The sequence below is a fragment of the Narcine bancroftii genome, chromosome 10, assembly GCF_036971445.1.
Source record: "Narcine bancroftii isolate sNarBan1 chromosome 10, sNarBan1.hap1, whole genome shotgun sequence".
Classification (NCBI taxonomy): Eukaryota; Metazoa; Chordata; class Chondrichthyes; order Torpediniformes; family Narcinidae; genus Narcine; species Narcine bancroftii.
In genome coordinates, this window is record NC_091478.1 from 93,500,997 (window position 1) to 93,516,971 (window position 15,975).

The 15,975-nt window shown below is 41.9% G+C and overlaps 2 protein-coding genes across 3 annotated transcripts in view; one reads left to right on the forward strand and one right to left on the reverse strand.

Annotated features, from left to right (window-relative positions):
- Positions 1 to 6,005, reverse strand: part of spg7 (SPG7 matrix AAA peptidase subunit, paraplegin) — a 48,204-nt gene extending 42,199 nt beyond the window's left edge. Inside the window, exons 1-2 of the mRNA XM_069901888.1 lie at positions 5,902 to 6,005; positions 761 to 811 (exon numbers count right to left, since the gene is read on the reverse strand). The gene's annotated coding sequence lies outside the window, so the exon portion shown is untranslated. The remainder of the gene's footprint in view (positions 1 to 760; positions 812 to 5,901) is intronic.
- Positions 6,006 to 6,590: 585 nt separating this feature from the next.
- Positions 6,591 to 15,975, forward strand: part of ankrd11 (ankyrin repeat domain 11) — a 105,286-nt gene continuing 95,901 nt past the window's right edge. For both annotated transcript variants that reach the window (XM_069901880.1, XM_069901881.1), the window contains exon 1: positions 6,591 to 6,725. The gene's annotated coding sequence lies outside the window, so the exon portion shown is untranslated. The remainder of the gene's footprint in view (positions 6,726 to 15,975) is intronic.

The following is a 15,975-nucleotide window of genomic DNA, read 5'->3' on the forward strand; positions in this document are numbered from 1 at the left end:
AGCAGGATATATCAAAGTCTCAGAATTCAAACAATGAGGGAGGAATCCAGACCAACAAAAGGTGTTGAATGGATATGATGAGGGACTAGATAGAATTTATGATGCCTGTGAGAAAGGAGAATAGACAGATGACAGGGGAAACTAGAAGATTGCAGGGGGGGGGGGGTTTAAACAAAAGCCAAAGAAGTCAAAATTAATGCCATCCAGTTGGAGGGTGCCCAGCCAAAAGACGAGGTGTTGTTCCTCCAATTTATGCGTTATCTCAGTCTGGCAGTACACAAGACCATGGATGGACATGTCAGCAAGGGAATGGGATAGAGAATTGAAATGGGTGGCTACTGGGAGATGCAAACTATCGTGGAGGAGAGAGCCGAGGTCCTCAACAAAACAATCTCCCAGTCTGCGTCCAATCTCTCAGACGTTGAGGAGACCACAGCAAAAGCACCGAAAACAGTGAATGACCTCTGCAGATTCACGTGAAATGTTACTTCATTTGGAAGGATTGTTTGGGGCCCCAAATGGTGCTGAGGGAGGTGGTGTGGGCACAAGTGGAGCATCTCCTGCAGTCACAAGGATAGGTGGGGAGAGAGGAGAAGTGATGGCTGGAAGGGCCTGCCACTTGGGTCTCTAAATTAAGTTTAAAAATCACTTAAGTACAAGTAATTATATCATTACTTTTCATAACACATATAAAGGGATGTTTGAGCATTTTATACTTCACCTTCTGTAGCATCATTCATATTTGAAAAAAATATTTTACCTTGGAAGAATTACTTTGATTTTCTCTTAGTTTTTCTTATTCTTTACATCACTAATTTTAGAAGTAAAGAGAAGGCAATTTTAGTTTTAGATATTGGTTATGAAATTGCAGGACTCATGAACATACAACCAACCAGATAAGCATTCCACAAACACAACAGACCAAACGCTGATAACAACAAGTCTCATTAGCTGCTTTCAGGTGGCCAGAATACCCGAATGTAAAGCTGCCTAAAATACCCAAATGCAGCTGTCGGGAGGCCACCGTCCCCAAGGAGCACTCACTCAACCCACCTCAGGGAGGTATCTTCTCCGCTTCTGAGCGCTCCCCCTAGGTACCTGAAAGCAGCAATTAATATCTTCAATGAAAACTTGCCTTCATTCAATGACAACTCCAAGTCGTCATGAAGTTCAAGCTAACTATCCCCACAATTTGCTACTGCCTGGTGTTCACATCTCAGAAACTAGAAAAGTAGAAATTGAAACAACAGTAATGAGTTTCGTTGCCACTTTCTAGAAATTCTTAATCATTTCCTTTGGAAACAGAACAGAAAGTTCAAGAGTTCATCAGTGGAAAGTTTTAAAATATCAACAACGCTGCTGGTTACAGAGGTAAAATTAACCAGGGAACTTAGAGCCAGGTATTAATTCTGAACGAATTTTCATTGAGCTGTTTCTATTTATTAGAAGATATTTTCCGTTTGCCAACTGTGGTGAATCTCTGCCAAGCTGCCTGCCTCCCCTCTGGCGAGCCTTGCTGTATTAACATTGGCTGTACATTATCTCTACTGTTAAGGACACTCCCCTTGGATATAACTGTGTATGCACCTATCGTCTTACATGATTGTTCCATGAGTTTCTAATAAAAGCCATGATTATTGTTTGACCACATTGTCTTTGTCTACTTCATCAACTAGCAGAAGAAGGGTTAAAATCAAAAGGACAGCTGTTAGGAAAGACTGAAGCAAGCGATACATGGATACCATGTTTGGCCTTGAGATACTCTAACAGCCAAAATACGCCAGCAATATGAATATGTCAGGTTGTTTACAAATTCAGGTGCTTCTTCTCAAAACAGGTGGCTCCTTTGCAACCTTGGGAACAGGTACAGTTCCTGGGTCTGTAGTGTGGGAAGGAATGGCTTCTGGACCCGCTCCAGAATCGCCAGCGTGAGGCAGTGGAGCCTCAGCATGGCCATCTGAAAGCTTACTAGGAGTCACAGCATGGGGAGGGGAGGGGGGGAGCCCAATCTCTCAGAGTAGGGGTGTGAGGAAGGGGCGAATCAGGCAAGGCCAGATCTCTGAGGGGTTCAGTGTCAGTACTCCCATCTGGGAATTTAACATGAGCGTAGTTGGGGTTGGTATGCAGTAGCTGAACTGGTTGGACTAGGGGGTCTGTTTTATGTGCCCGAGCATGGCTCTTCAGCAGCATGGTTCCAGGCTCAGATAAACAGATTGGCAGTCCATCACAGTTCCTGATTTCCTAGGAAAGGCAAACATACATTCATGAGGTGTTTGATTTGTTGCAGTACACAATAATGACCGAATAGAATGTAGCGCCTCAGACAGCACCTCCTGCCACCGGATAACAGGGTAACCATGTGTTTTTAAAGCAAGATTAACAGTCTTCCAGACTGTAGCATTAGCCCTTTTGACTTTCCCATTGCCCGGCAGGTTGTAGCTTGTGGTGGCTGGTGACAATCCCCTTCTGTAGCGGGGCTCGCCGGAGTTCAGCGCTCATGAATGCTGAGCCCCTATCGGTATGAATGTAATTGGGAAAATCAAAAATGCTGAAAATTATGTCAAGTGACTTAATGACAGACTGACGAGACGTCAGGGCAGGGTATCGCAAAGGGAAACCTGGAATATTCATCAATTACAGTAAGGAACTATACATTTTTGTTGTTGGAAGGTAACGGTCCTTTAAAATCTAAGCGAATCCTCTCAAAATGTTGGGTTCCCTTGATGAGAGTGACCTCTGGAGCTTTGAAGTATTGCGGTTTGCATTCTGCACAGATGAGACAGCTTTTAGTCAGTTTCCTGACTACTTCCAGAGAGTAAGAAAGGTTGTTAGCCGTTATGTAGTGGAAGAACCTCATGAGTCCTGGGTGGCACAGTCTGCTATGGATCTCTTTTAGCCCCTCCAGCTGAGCACCGGCAGCAGATCGTGACAATGCATCAGAGGGATCGTTTAACCTGCCTGGATCTCATAATTATAAGTTGAGATTTCTATTCGCCAGCGTGCCATCTTATCGTTCTTGATTTTACTTTTGTGTTTAGCACTGAACATGTAGGCTACAGATTTCTGATCATTGCAGTGACAAGAGTAAATTTTCTGCTGGCTAGAAAGTGTCTCCAGTAGCAAACAGCTTCAATAATAGCCTGGGCTTCTTTTTCAATGGCAGGATGTTTAAGTTCAGGTCCACGTAACGTGCGGGAGAAGAATGCCACAGGTCTGCCTTTTGATTAAGGGTTCCTGTCAAGGTACAATTTGAGGCATCAGTTTCCACTTGGAATGGGACATCCTCATCAATGGGCAAGAGTGCAGCTTTGGCAATATCAGCTTTATTTCTCTCGAAAGCCTTCAAGGCCATTGGAGAGAGAGGAAATGATTTAGTTTCAAACAGAGGGTGTGCCTTCATGGCGTAGGCCAAAACCCATTTGCAGTAGTAGGAAAAGAATTCCATACACTTTTTAAGGGCTTTTGCAGAGTCTGAGGGTGGTAACTTCTTAAGGGGGGGCCATTCTTTCCAGGTCAGGGCGGATTTCGCCCTTGTGGACAATGTAGCCCAGAATGGGTAGCTGTCGCGTTGAACACACATTTGCCCTTGTTAAATGTAAGGTTAAGTTCTTAAGCTGTTGCTAAAAATTTCTTTAACTTGTTGTCATGCTCAGCCTGTGTTTTCCCACAGATAGTGGCATTATCCAGATAAAGAAATATACCCTGTAACTCATACGTCCTAACGATCTTATCCATTTCCCTCTGAAACACGGACACACCATTGGTGACCCCAAAGGTACCCTTTTAAACTGGTAAAACCCTCCATCAGCCTCAAAAACCATATAGGGCCTTTCCCTTTTCTTAATGGGGATTTGGTGATAAGCTGATAAGGTCGATAGTGGAGTACACTTTGTATTGCACTATCTGATTAATCATTTCATTGATGCGTGGCAGGGGTAGGCATCCAGGTAAGTGTAACGGTTGATTATCTGGCTGTAGGTTATAGCCAGTCGTCTCAGTGTGATTTTTCACAACTACCACTTGGGCCTGCCACGGACTCTTACTAGGTTCAATTACTCCTTCTTTAAGCAGTCTCTGGGTCTCCGATTTGATAAACTCATGATCCTCTTTGCTGTAAGAACAGCTCTTAGTAGCAATCGGCTGACACTCAGGGGATAAATCACTGAAAAGGGAAGCAGCTTTGATCTTTAATGCAGACAGACTGCAGTAACTAGTGTGGGGGATGGTAAGTGAGGGTAGTGGCCCACTGAAATTTAACTCTACACTGTTCATCTGAGATTGAATATCTAACCCCAGTAACACAGGGGCGCAGAGCTCCGGCATAATAAAGCTGCACATCAGCAAGGCAATGTCCCTGCAAATTTAAAGTAACTTTACACTTGTCCCGTACAGATTTTGTAAGTTCACTACAAGCCATCGATATCTTTCGGTTCGCTGGATATCTCTGCAAATTTAAGGTTCTGGCAACTTTCTCATAGATGTAACTGTCAGTACTCCCCACGTCTATTAGACAATCAAAAGTCTCACCATTCACCTCCCCCTTCATTGTTGACCATTCCAGTCCACAACATCCCCTAAGCTTTACAGTCAATTGAGCTATCACAGGGGATCTCACCTCACTGTCACTTGAAGTCGATTCAGCCTGCTCGTCCGAAGATTCCCTTTTCACAGTTGTCTTCCATTCCTGCAACTTCAGGACGCATTTTCTTGGTGCTTCTCTTCTTATCAGTGAGAGTACTTTTCGCCTTACACACTTTAGCGAAGTGGCCAAGTTTCCCACAAGGTAGCAAATTGAGCCAGGCACTTCTGTCTGGGGTGCCAGCTCTTATCAAAGTAGCATTTTTCAGAAGTTTGACCTTTTCTTTCCTTCAGGGTTCCAGCACTCCTGGATGCTTCCTTTTTAGTTTCTAGCATTTCACTGGACCGCATGGGACTTCTCAGTGTTTTGGCTAAAGTGACTGCCCGGTCGTAGGTTAAGGGCTCCGTTTCCAGCAGCCTCTGTCAGATGTAACTGGAGTCAATCCCGTTGACAAAAGCATCCAGCTTTAAGGCATTGCGGTGTTGTTGCACGTTGACTACCCTGATATCACATTTGTTTGCCAGCGAGTCAAGGGCCAGCGCATAGGCAGCATCACTTTCCCCAAGTTTCTGGCGTCTAGTTAGCAACTGGTATCAAGCAAGCATCACATTCCGTGGCACTGCATGTATGCAATCAGATGTTCCCAGGCTATAGCCAGAGTGGTAGCTCCTTGCATTACGGCAAAAGGGACCTCACCCAGCAGAGAGTTCAGGTGGCCCCACTGTATCGCCTCATCGACCACATTGTTTCGAGCCATGTAGTAACCGAAACAAGCAATCCAGTGGTTGAAAATTTCTCCGGCCCTCAGGGAAGACTGGTCAATTATCAGCCGCTCTGGCTTAAGAGCTGCATCCATTTCTGCTAATAAAATTGAAGTGCCAGTTGATGAAGTAGACAAAGACGATGTGGTCAAACTTTTATTAGCAGAAACACATGGTACAATAATGAAAGACAATGGGTGCATATGCAGTTATACCCAAGGGGAGTGTCCAGTAGAGATAATGCACAGCCAATGTTAGTAGAGCACCAACTTCATTATCCTTTTTCACTTCCCCATTATTATTATTTCAACTTCACTCATCTGTCTAAAAAAGTGGTTTAACTATATCCTCACAGAAAACTAATAATAATCTGTAAAATTTCAAGACAAAAATAAATCGGAAGTTCAAAAATTCCAACAGAGAACAAATAAACAATGTTTTACTTAAAGTTATGGACAAAGGGAGCATGTACTGGATAGGTAAAAATCAAATCTACATCCAACCCGCTGATTTAAGAAAATATCGCTGTAACCAAAGTAAAACAGCTTGAAGAATACAAACTATTGGGCAGAATTCTCCTGACCAACGCTGGTTGGAGGCCGGACACGAACAGCAGCAGTTTCCCCCCTCTCATCCACCGCCGCCCCAGCACCAGTGACGTTGGCACTCCGGTCACGTGATCTCGCCCCCGTCACGTCACGACGCCAGGGTCAAGGTTCAGAAATGAAGTTGTTCACCGCATTATCATTTCCAAATCAATCGGGGGCTCACCAGAGGGAGCTTACACTACATTCAATTTTAGATTTGGTTTATTTTTCGCTGCCAGAAGCAAAAACACTTCCGGTGGATCGTTCCGCCATTTGGGTCCCTCCTTACAAGCGTCTTCGGTCGGGCTGCCACGTGACCAGATACTGACCAATGGGAAGCATTGTTTGAATGGTGCCCGCGGAAAGTCAAAGGACGTCTGGAAACGCTCCCCCCACCTCCCCCACACCCCCCCCCCCCCCCAGGATCTAATGTTTCGAAATTATTTCCCTCTAATTAAAGCGGCAGTTTTCCTTCCTGTGATGGTACTAGAGTGGAGTCGGTGGCATTTTGAGCAGTAACGGCGGGATACGTGTTCGTCTTCTTCTGATCGGGTTGATTTGTTCCGAAGGAGGTTGAAAGGGGGTGGGAGGGAGAGGGAGGAGGGGGGGGAGGGGGTTGAGGAGGAGGAGGAGGAGGAGGGAGGGGGGGAGGAGGAGGAGGGAAGGAAAATTTCCGGCTCACTTCGGAGTGAGGTCTGAAAACATTCGGCTGGGCCCCAGAGTGGGGGCTGTGAATGGCAGTACGCCACCGGGGACTCGCGTGAGGAGAGCGGCCGGGCTCCCGGCCACACTGGAGCGGTGAGTGCAATGAGACTGCGGTCAATGGAAAGGGCAGAGAGATCAGAGCCGAATATTTTGCATACACTTGTGTGGCAGTACAATGATTGTGTGTTTGCATTCCTGTGCTCATGATCCTGAGCCATGCGCCATGGAATTAACAAAGTCTTTGGTTCATGTGCTTAACCTAAACACGGAAGAAATGTCTATACATATTCACATGTTTGAGTTTGCTACTACGTGTGATGGATTAAACATTTCGGTTATTTTCTGCTACTTTGCTTCTGCAGTGTCGTTCGGGTATAATTTTTTAAAGTTTATTGTTCTGAAATTACTGTACTTCAAGATCAATGAAAAATATGGGTTTGAGTAGGAAGTGCCTCCAGTTTGGGTGGAAATTAGACCTGTGTGATCAATGTGTACTCAGTATTTGTAAACAAACCTTTGTTATAACTCGAAAATGTAAACAGCAAGGGATCGAATCAACGCCTGGTTTTCCTTCAAGAACATGCAGAGAATGTGTATGGATGGTGAAGATTTCTAATTCTTGTGAGGGATTTGCAAGAAAGTGCTCAGAGGGTCAAGACAGTATGCGAAGAGAGAAGCAGTTACTGTTCTAGGTCAACAATCTTTTCAATGTAGAAACCTAATTTTTATGTCTGTCACTTTTTTATTAACTTGGCATATATGATATTTGCAACATGCTGAAGGACATCACATTAAGTAATGTAGTTAGTTATGTGGAAGTCAAGAGGAGGAGTATTTTTAATTAATGTTGTTATGGCACATAAGGAGGCCATTTGGCCTATTGAGTCCATGCTATCTGCAGTGAGGTAAAGATTATTACATGGTCTCTCCTTTTTCCTTTTGAAATAACATCTGGGTTTCCAACATTATTGTAGGCAGCAAGTTCCAGTATATTAACACGTGCTGTTGTTTTTTTTACAGAAGTCTTCCTCCTGGTTTTCTTGTCTAATACTTTTAAATTTGTTTTCCCCTAATGCTTGTATATCAGCAGAAGAAATCAATTTCTCTTTTGTTATTGATTGTGGAAAATACAAGACAAGCAAATTGACAAAATTTTAAGAAATTGAGGAAGTATACAAATGAGATCTCATGAGAATGGATCCACAGTTGTATTACTGTTTTGTGGTATTTAACTTTTGAGTGATTTCCTTCCCCTGCCCACTCCAACCTTTCCTTTACTACATTCTATGAATGATTTTGTTTATATTTACAGGTGTTAGCAGTTGTAAAAGTTCAAGTAAATATATATTCTTGTATAGAGAGGGTGTTGTGTGCAAATATTATTAAATGATTGAATAGGGAGTTTTATTTTTTCTCACTTTAACTTTAAGCAGAGTGATCTGAGTTGAGATACTTTATTATTCAACAACCAACAAAACTAATTGTATATAATCATTTTCTTACAATTCCAATGAATTTGTATGTCATTTTGTCATGCAAGTATGCATCAACTAATCTGGTTCTCTCCACCTTAAACTGTTAAAGATTTCTAGGTTTTCCTAGTTTTGGTGCATGGTTTGAATTGACAGAAACATTAGCCCACTTTCTTTCTCCTTAGATGCTGTCTGACTTACTGAGTGTTCCACTATTTTCTGTTTATATTTTATATTTCTAGATCTGCACTTTATTTATTTGATCAAATTTATCTTTGATCCAAGCCTCCTTTTTTCAGTACCAGTTTTGCAACAAATAGAACCACCTTCCCAAATTAATTTGGGATTGTGTTTATTACCAGTGCTTTGAATTGATCTATCATATTAAGCTAGAGAATTTTTGATAGTTTTGCTGCTGTTACCACATTTATGATCACCTCATAAAATGCAAATTGTGGATGCTAGTTGAGTGTTACAGAATTATGGATTTATTATTACAGTGATTCATGCTTTCAAACCCAATAGCTGTGGGGCCAATGTGAAACCGATGCATTTCCTTCACTATTGACAGATTATGTTGAGGTAACATAACTAGAAAGTCTTATGCTTTTGAACTTTTTTAGCTGATCTAACTTGAAATAGTGGTTGGGATATTACAGGTTGCATTTAAAGTCCATAGATTAGAGACTTTTGCCACAAGAGTATAATGGGTGAAGGTTGGATTGTGCTTGACTGGTCAAATTTCCTTAACATCCTAAATTAAAGTTAACCAATTTGGTCAGATTCTGGAGAACAAGCTATGCCTGTTATTTTGCATTCTAGCAATGACTTAATATCTTCAAAGTAAGTACAAAATTTAGCACATAAACAAAAGAAATTAATCTATTTGGGCAGTATCATCTTTCTTACATCTGCCTCTGGGTCAGCTGATATGGCAGACATGATGGAGAGCTAGTTGCATCTGTCACAATATCGCCTTCTGGCTGGGAAACTGGATCAAGTTTCAGCCATTCATCTAAATACAGAACTCTGACACTAGAATTGTTGATTTGAATTTTTAAATGAAACAATGTTTTTAAAATTATTGACAGAAGTTTAAAGTTTGAAATATGACCACAAAGACTGGTATGAAATGAAAACAAATAACCCTGTTGAGCTTGAAATAGGGCAGGTTTCTGCATATGTTAGTTTAAATTGTCACAACTGTTTACAATTCTGTGGATTATAATGACCCACTTTAAACTTGCAATGATATTAGAAGTATTGTTAATATAGTACGTGAGTGCCAAAAGAAATTTGAAGTAATTGTAGATGTTTTCCATTTTGTTCCAAGGGGTATCAAGTCAGCTGTGTAAGGGTGCAGGTTTGATGTTGGATAGTGGTTGGTGACTTCTGGTTATGGTGCTACACTACTATAATGAGGCATCATGCCCAAATAATCTTAATTGATGTAGAACTCTAAAGCACTTGTCCAAGATGAAAGCCCAACACCATTCCTCAAACTGTAGCAATGGGCATTACCTACATCCCCACCAGCCTCCGCATCCAGTATACCTTCATCTGCAATTTCTGCCACATACAATGCGATCCCACCATCTTCTTCCACTCTCTGCTTTTACCAGGGGTTGCTCCCTCTGTGACTCCCTCATCCACTCATCCCTTCCCACCAATCACCCCAGGTTGCTTCCAAATGAAGCAACACTTCAAGTCAAGTCAACTTTATTTATCATTCATGCCATGCTTGCACAGTAGGATGAGAATGTTTCTCCAGGACCAAAGAGCATACTTAAATAGATATGTTAGGAAAGCAGTTAACACATTAAAATATTAAGATCTTAAGGCGTATGCACTGGAAGTCCACAGTGCTCTATGAACATCTGTACTAGGAGTTCTGAAGCCTGATGGCTTGAGGGGGGGGGTGCTGTTTCCCATTCTGTACGTAAGGATCTGAGTACTTTAGTACCTCCTGCCAGATGGCAGAAGGGAGAAACAGTTTACATGTGGGATGGGTGGAGTTCTTCCACCTGCATCAAGTGCTTAGATGTCCTCCATGCTAGGAAGAATTTCCCCAATGGTCTTTTCCGCTCACTCTGCAGGGTCTTGCGGTCTGAGATGTTACAGCTTCCAAACCAGGTGGTCATACAGTTGCATGGGATGCTCTTAAGACATCCTCTGTAGAATGGAGGGTGGGAGATGAATTTTCCTCAGCCTTCACAGGAAGTAGAGGTGCTGCTGGGCTTTCTTGGCTATGGAGCTGGTGTTAAGGGACTAAGTGAGTTTTTCTGCCAAGTGCATGCCGAGGAACTTGATCCTCCTGACATCCTCAACTTGTGAATCTGCAGGGGTCATTTACTGCATCCAATGCTCCCATTGTGGCCTCTAAATTGGAGAGACTGGATGCGGAGTTGGAGATCATTTCATTGAGTACCTTTGCTCTGTCCGCTGCACTAGCAGGAATCTCCCAGTGGCACCCATTTCAAATTCCCGCTTAATTCCCCTATCGACATGTCTGTCCATGGACTGGTGCACTGTCCAACTGAGACCACTCACAAATTGGAGCAACAACACCTTGTATTCTGTCTAGGAACCCTCCAACCAGATGGTATTAACATCGACTTTCTGTCAGGCCCACTCTTCACCCTATCACTCTCTCTTCCCTATCCTTTTGTCCAAGTTCCTCCAGGTCCCCACCCCTTGTGTTTCTCTATTTCCCTTTCCCTCTGTCTCCTTTTCTTCAGTTCTTCATTCACAAAGCTACTCCTATTCCCTGATCAATTTTCAGCTTTTCCCTCCTGCCCTCCTATACATGTCCACCTCTGGCCACTTTGTTGTTTGCCTATGCTCCTCTCCTGCCCCTTCTTCCCTCCTCTCCATACCTTTTTAGTTCAGGCATCTGCCTGCTTTTTGCTTGAAGCTGTGAATGTAACACAAATGCAGGAGGAACTGAATAGATCTTGCAGTGTTGATAGGACATTTCAGGCTTGAGCCCTTCTTCATGATGTGAGAACAAAGCAGGCAGTGCCTGAATAAAAGAAACGGCAGAGGAAGGAGTACAAAAGGTGATAATTGGATATGGAAAGGAAAGGTGAGAAGGGAGTGGTGGGGGGGTGTTCTCTGTGAATGCAGAGCTGGGGTAAGATAAGAGCTACAGGAAATGAGAAACAAGTTTGGGGGGGTGGACAGAAACTGGAGGTCAATGAATATGGTATCTGTAGGGTGCCAAAGGAATATCAGGTGTTGCTCCCCCAACTTGCAGTGGGGCAGTGCATGAGGCCATGGACAGACACGTTGGCAAAGGGCAGAGATATGGAATGAGAGGCCATTGGGAGATACCTGCCATTGTGGCTGAAGAGGTGCTCAATGAAGTGATTTCCAGTCTCCGATGTGGAGGAGATCATACTGGGAGCACCGGACCAATACACATTTTCCAGGCTTGAGTCATTTTAACAAGCAGAAGTAAATAATACAGTAGTGCAGCAGTTAGCACTGCTGCTCGTTTCTGGTGATTTGGGTTTGAATGAGTGATGTCCGTCTGGAGTTTGCACAATCTCTCTGTATCCCTGTGTGTTCAACCAGATGTTCCAGTTTCCTCTCAAATGAAGACATCTCAGCGGGTTAATTGGTGAACTGTAAATTATTCTGCATGTTGGTGGGAAGCAGGATGATCTGAGTAGAGTTGCAGGGCAAGAGAGAATGAGTTACAGGGAGATAATCTGGAAAGCAATACTACTTCAGTCTTTGTTTGCTAATTGTTGATTATCCATCTGTCCATGATAATTCCCCTAGATTAAACTAAAATTTCAACCCTTGTGCCCATCTAATTCAAAATGTGCTCCAAGTTGCACATCTGCCCCAGTAATCAGACTATACATAGGGCTTGGGCCCAAAACGTTGGTTCCCCTTTACTTCCTATCGGTGCTGTGTGACCTGCTGAGTTTCTCCAGCACTTTTGTACATCACAACATCTGCAAACATTTCCTGTTTAAAACCTATTATGTAATGTTGCTCTGGGTGTTCCTGTCTCCACATTGAAATCTAATTTAAGGGTCTTTTTACTTTGGTTTGATTATTACCTCTTTTGAGATTTTGAAAACTTATCCAAACTCAACTACCCTTATCTGCAGCAAGTCCCATTTCACTATCACTTGTTTGACCATGGATGAATAGCCTAACTTTTTTTAAAATCAAACTTTGCTCCCTCCCCTTTTATCTCTGTATTTTCCAGTAGTGCTGCAATTCTCACACACCACCCCCCCCCCCCCCATTCAATTTCTGCACTCGGCTTATTCGGGCCTCTTCAGCCACTCTGAATTTAATTCCAGCCAACTGACTAAATATGACTTCAGCTTCGAAGACTCTCAGCTCTACACTTCTACCCTTAATTTTGTCTTACCCTTTGGACTCGTGCTATTTTCAGCCTTTCATACTGTATACTGCAGTATGAAAGGTTAAAAATTAGAATGAGCCAGCTGTAGGTTGGGCATAAACCAGAAAAATGGGAATTGGAGTATATGCACTTGTTAGTAGTCCTGAAATCAGGAGCACTGAGCTCAAAGGGTTAACCTGTTGCTTTTTTCATGCACTCATTCAAACTTCCTTATTTCTAAACTTTCAATCATTGAACCTAACATTGGTGCTATTTCAAGTTGGTTGACAACTGCCTTAGAATATTAGATTTTAGAGGTGTTTTGTAAATACAAGAAATTTTATCAGTAAGGGAGTCCTTATGAACCCCCACCACCTTCTTCACTCTTCTTCCATCTGGAAAAAGGTACAGGTGCCTGAAGAGGAGCACTCAGCAGCACAAGGACAGCTTCTTCCCCCTCTGCCATCAGATTCCTGAATGAACAATGAACCACAGACACTACCTCTCTTTGTCTTTTTCTTGCTCTATTTTTATTTATTTTGAAATGTGGTTTATAGAAATGTTTGCTTCGAAACAACAACTTTCACTGTATGTTCGTGACAGTAAATTCTGATTCTGATGTATGTGAAGAAGCTGCAGTCGTGCTGTGGGTGTGAATTTTTTTTTCAAAATGTAGATGTAAATGATTTGAATGCCTTGAAAAGTTAGGTTTAGTTTGAGTTCATTTCATAGAGCGTTCCAAAATATTAATGGTACCATACATAATGTGATTCCAGTTGAGCAAGATAAATGGGACTAAAGGCAACATTGTATGGATGGGAAATTGATCTTTATATACTCCACAAAAGGAATTCAACATCAATTACCCTTATTTGCATTCCGTTCCTTCTGTGGCTTACCCTCTGGTACAAAAATGTTAGTGATAAGATTTTTATTTTGCAGCTTGTGTACCAATTTTAGCACTAAGGCATTTCTAAGTTAAGTCAATGCTGATCTCATTGTCAAAATCAAAAGGAAATTCCAGTTACACTTTTTCTTTATCTTGTTCTGATTGCTTTCAGACTTCAACAACAAATCCCCCTCTACTGGAGTATATTCTACTCTACAACTTGCTCCAGATATGGTTGCCCTGCTTAACTATTTTGCAAAGCCAGCTATTCAATAAAGTGATTGACCAGATGATAAACCTGGTTTGTATTACAAGATATTACGGTAACCTGTGCCTTCATGAATCACAAAAGGTGCAGCAAGTAATCAAGAAGGCAGATAGGATGTTTGCCTTTATTGCTAGAATGAATTTAAGAGCAAGGAGGTCTGCTGCCACAGAACAGTACTGATGACGCTGCACCTGGAGAACTGCAATTCTGATCTCCTTACTTGAGAAAGGATATGCTGGTGTTGGAAATGGTGCAGAGAATGCTCACTGAAAATGAGGAGCGCTCAAGTAGACGGAGACGTTGAAAGTTTAGAAGGATGTGAGAGGTACTTGGAGAAACATAAATGAATAGATAAGATAAAATTTATTCAGTAGAACAAGAAATTCCATTTTTTGTCATAAAATTGGGCAACTTGGCAATGAGTCCATACCAACCATCAAGCACCCATCAATACTGATCCCATTAAACTTTTGCATCCACATCTACTCTACCTCCATCTGCTTAAACTAGGGCCAATTTAGAGTAGCCAATAAGCCTATCAATCAGCCAATCCCTGATATGTGAAATCAAATCTGAAAACCATGGGGAAACCCCAGCAATGACTATGAGAAGGTACAAACCTTTTACTGATGTCACCCAAGGTCAGGACCAAACAGTGGTCTCTGGAGCAACAAGGAAGCAATGCTTTCTTCTATAGTGATACTATAGTATCACTTTTTTAATGTTTTAAGTATTTTCCAATGTCAGTTTTGAAAATTACAATTTGCTTTTAATATTACAAATCTGGCTATGCTTTACAAATCATGCAAAAGAGATATTTCCATGTGCATTTTGTCTCTTTTATCAGAGAAAAGCGAATGAAAACAAAATCTTGTGACTACAATCAGATGGTGTCTTTTTCCATAGACGCCACCTTACCTACTGAATATTTCCAATATATTCTTATTTCACATCTCCAATGTTTTGCTTTTATATACAATTTTTATTTCTGTCGATGGAGAAAATACTTTAAATGTTTTATAAAAATCTGTTGATAATTTGGAACATCTACCAAATCTTTTGACTTCTGGTCTAAGGAAACAAAAATCTGAGCATCTCTAGTCTCATGAACCAGAGTTTCTTATCCGTGGCACCTTTCTAATAAGCATTTTCTGCTGCTTAATCAATGTCTTTAAGTATTGAATAAACTTAGATACTCCGAATTGAACCTAATACTCGGTTGAAGTCTAATCGTCATTGTCAATCATTGCCAAGCCTTTATACTATATTTTCTGTTTTAGTAGGAAAGCTGAGGATCTTTTTTAAATTGACTTCTTGTCTTCCCACTTTCAAAGATTTGTGGGAAAATTCTTCTCTGGTCTCTATACCTGCACTCTCTTTTATAAAGTCAGTTCATGTACCTTTCAATGCTTCCTATCTGAATGTGACACCGCAGTTATCAGTTTTTTTATGTTCAGGTCAAGATCCTATAGGGCAGTCATTCCCATCGGGAGCCAACCGGCAACCCCTAGGGTTTCAGCACATTTTGGTAGGGGTTGGGGGGGGGGGGCACCATGAACTGAAATCAATTTTTAAAAATGTGGTCAATAGAAGAATATGAACAAAACCAACTAAACTTGACTACTTCACAGGGAAGAGAACCCATAAACTTTGAGCTGAGTCCTCAGGGGGCCCAAGCCAAAAAAGATTGAGAATAGTTGCAACAGGGTGTATATTTTATTCTAAATAAATCAATTTTCTTTGGGTATTTCCTTGTATAATGTTATTCAGGAGGGTAAGGACATGAATTGAAAAAATTGTGGAGTTCACCATGGGATTTCCCAGTCACTGAAGAAATTATAGAAATGGCTTTCAGCATCCTAAAATAACAGCCAGTAATAGGGCAAAGGTTTTCTGTTGAGGAGCATTTTTATTTTCAATAACCGGTTCTGTTTCTTTAATTCGTTGGTCATCACTCTGGGTGGGTCCGACTTGCTTCAACTCCAGTTTGTTTGATTAAAGGGGGTCATTATTGGAATCGCAGACCTTCCCAAAGCTGGGGCAGAAGATACCTCGAGGAGTGTGGATGGGTAGTTTGTGAAGTAGCACACACCTTGTGCAATTTATTCAAGCACCCTGTAGACTCCCAATGCATGGGCTCCAGGCTATCAGAATCCTTTGAAGGGCCAGCAATTGATTTAATTTTTTGGAGTGGGGTATTTCATATTCATATTTTCTCATGCTGTAAAAGGAAACTTTTCTCCTATCCCATCATGCCAGTTCCAAGAACAATCCTTCTCCCCCATGTTCCTATCAGTTCCATTGCAGTTACAGGGAGAACATGCAAACCCCACACAGCACCCAAGGTC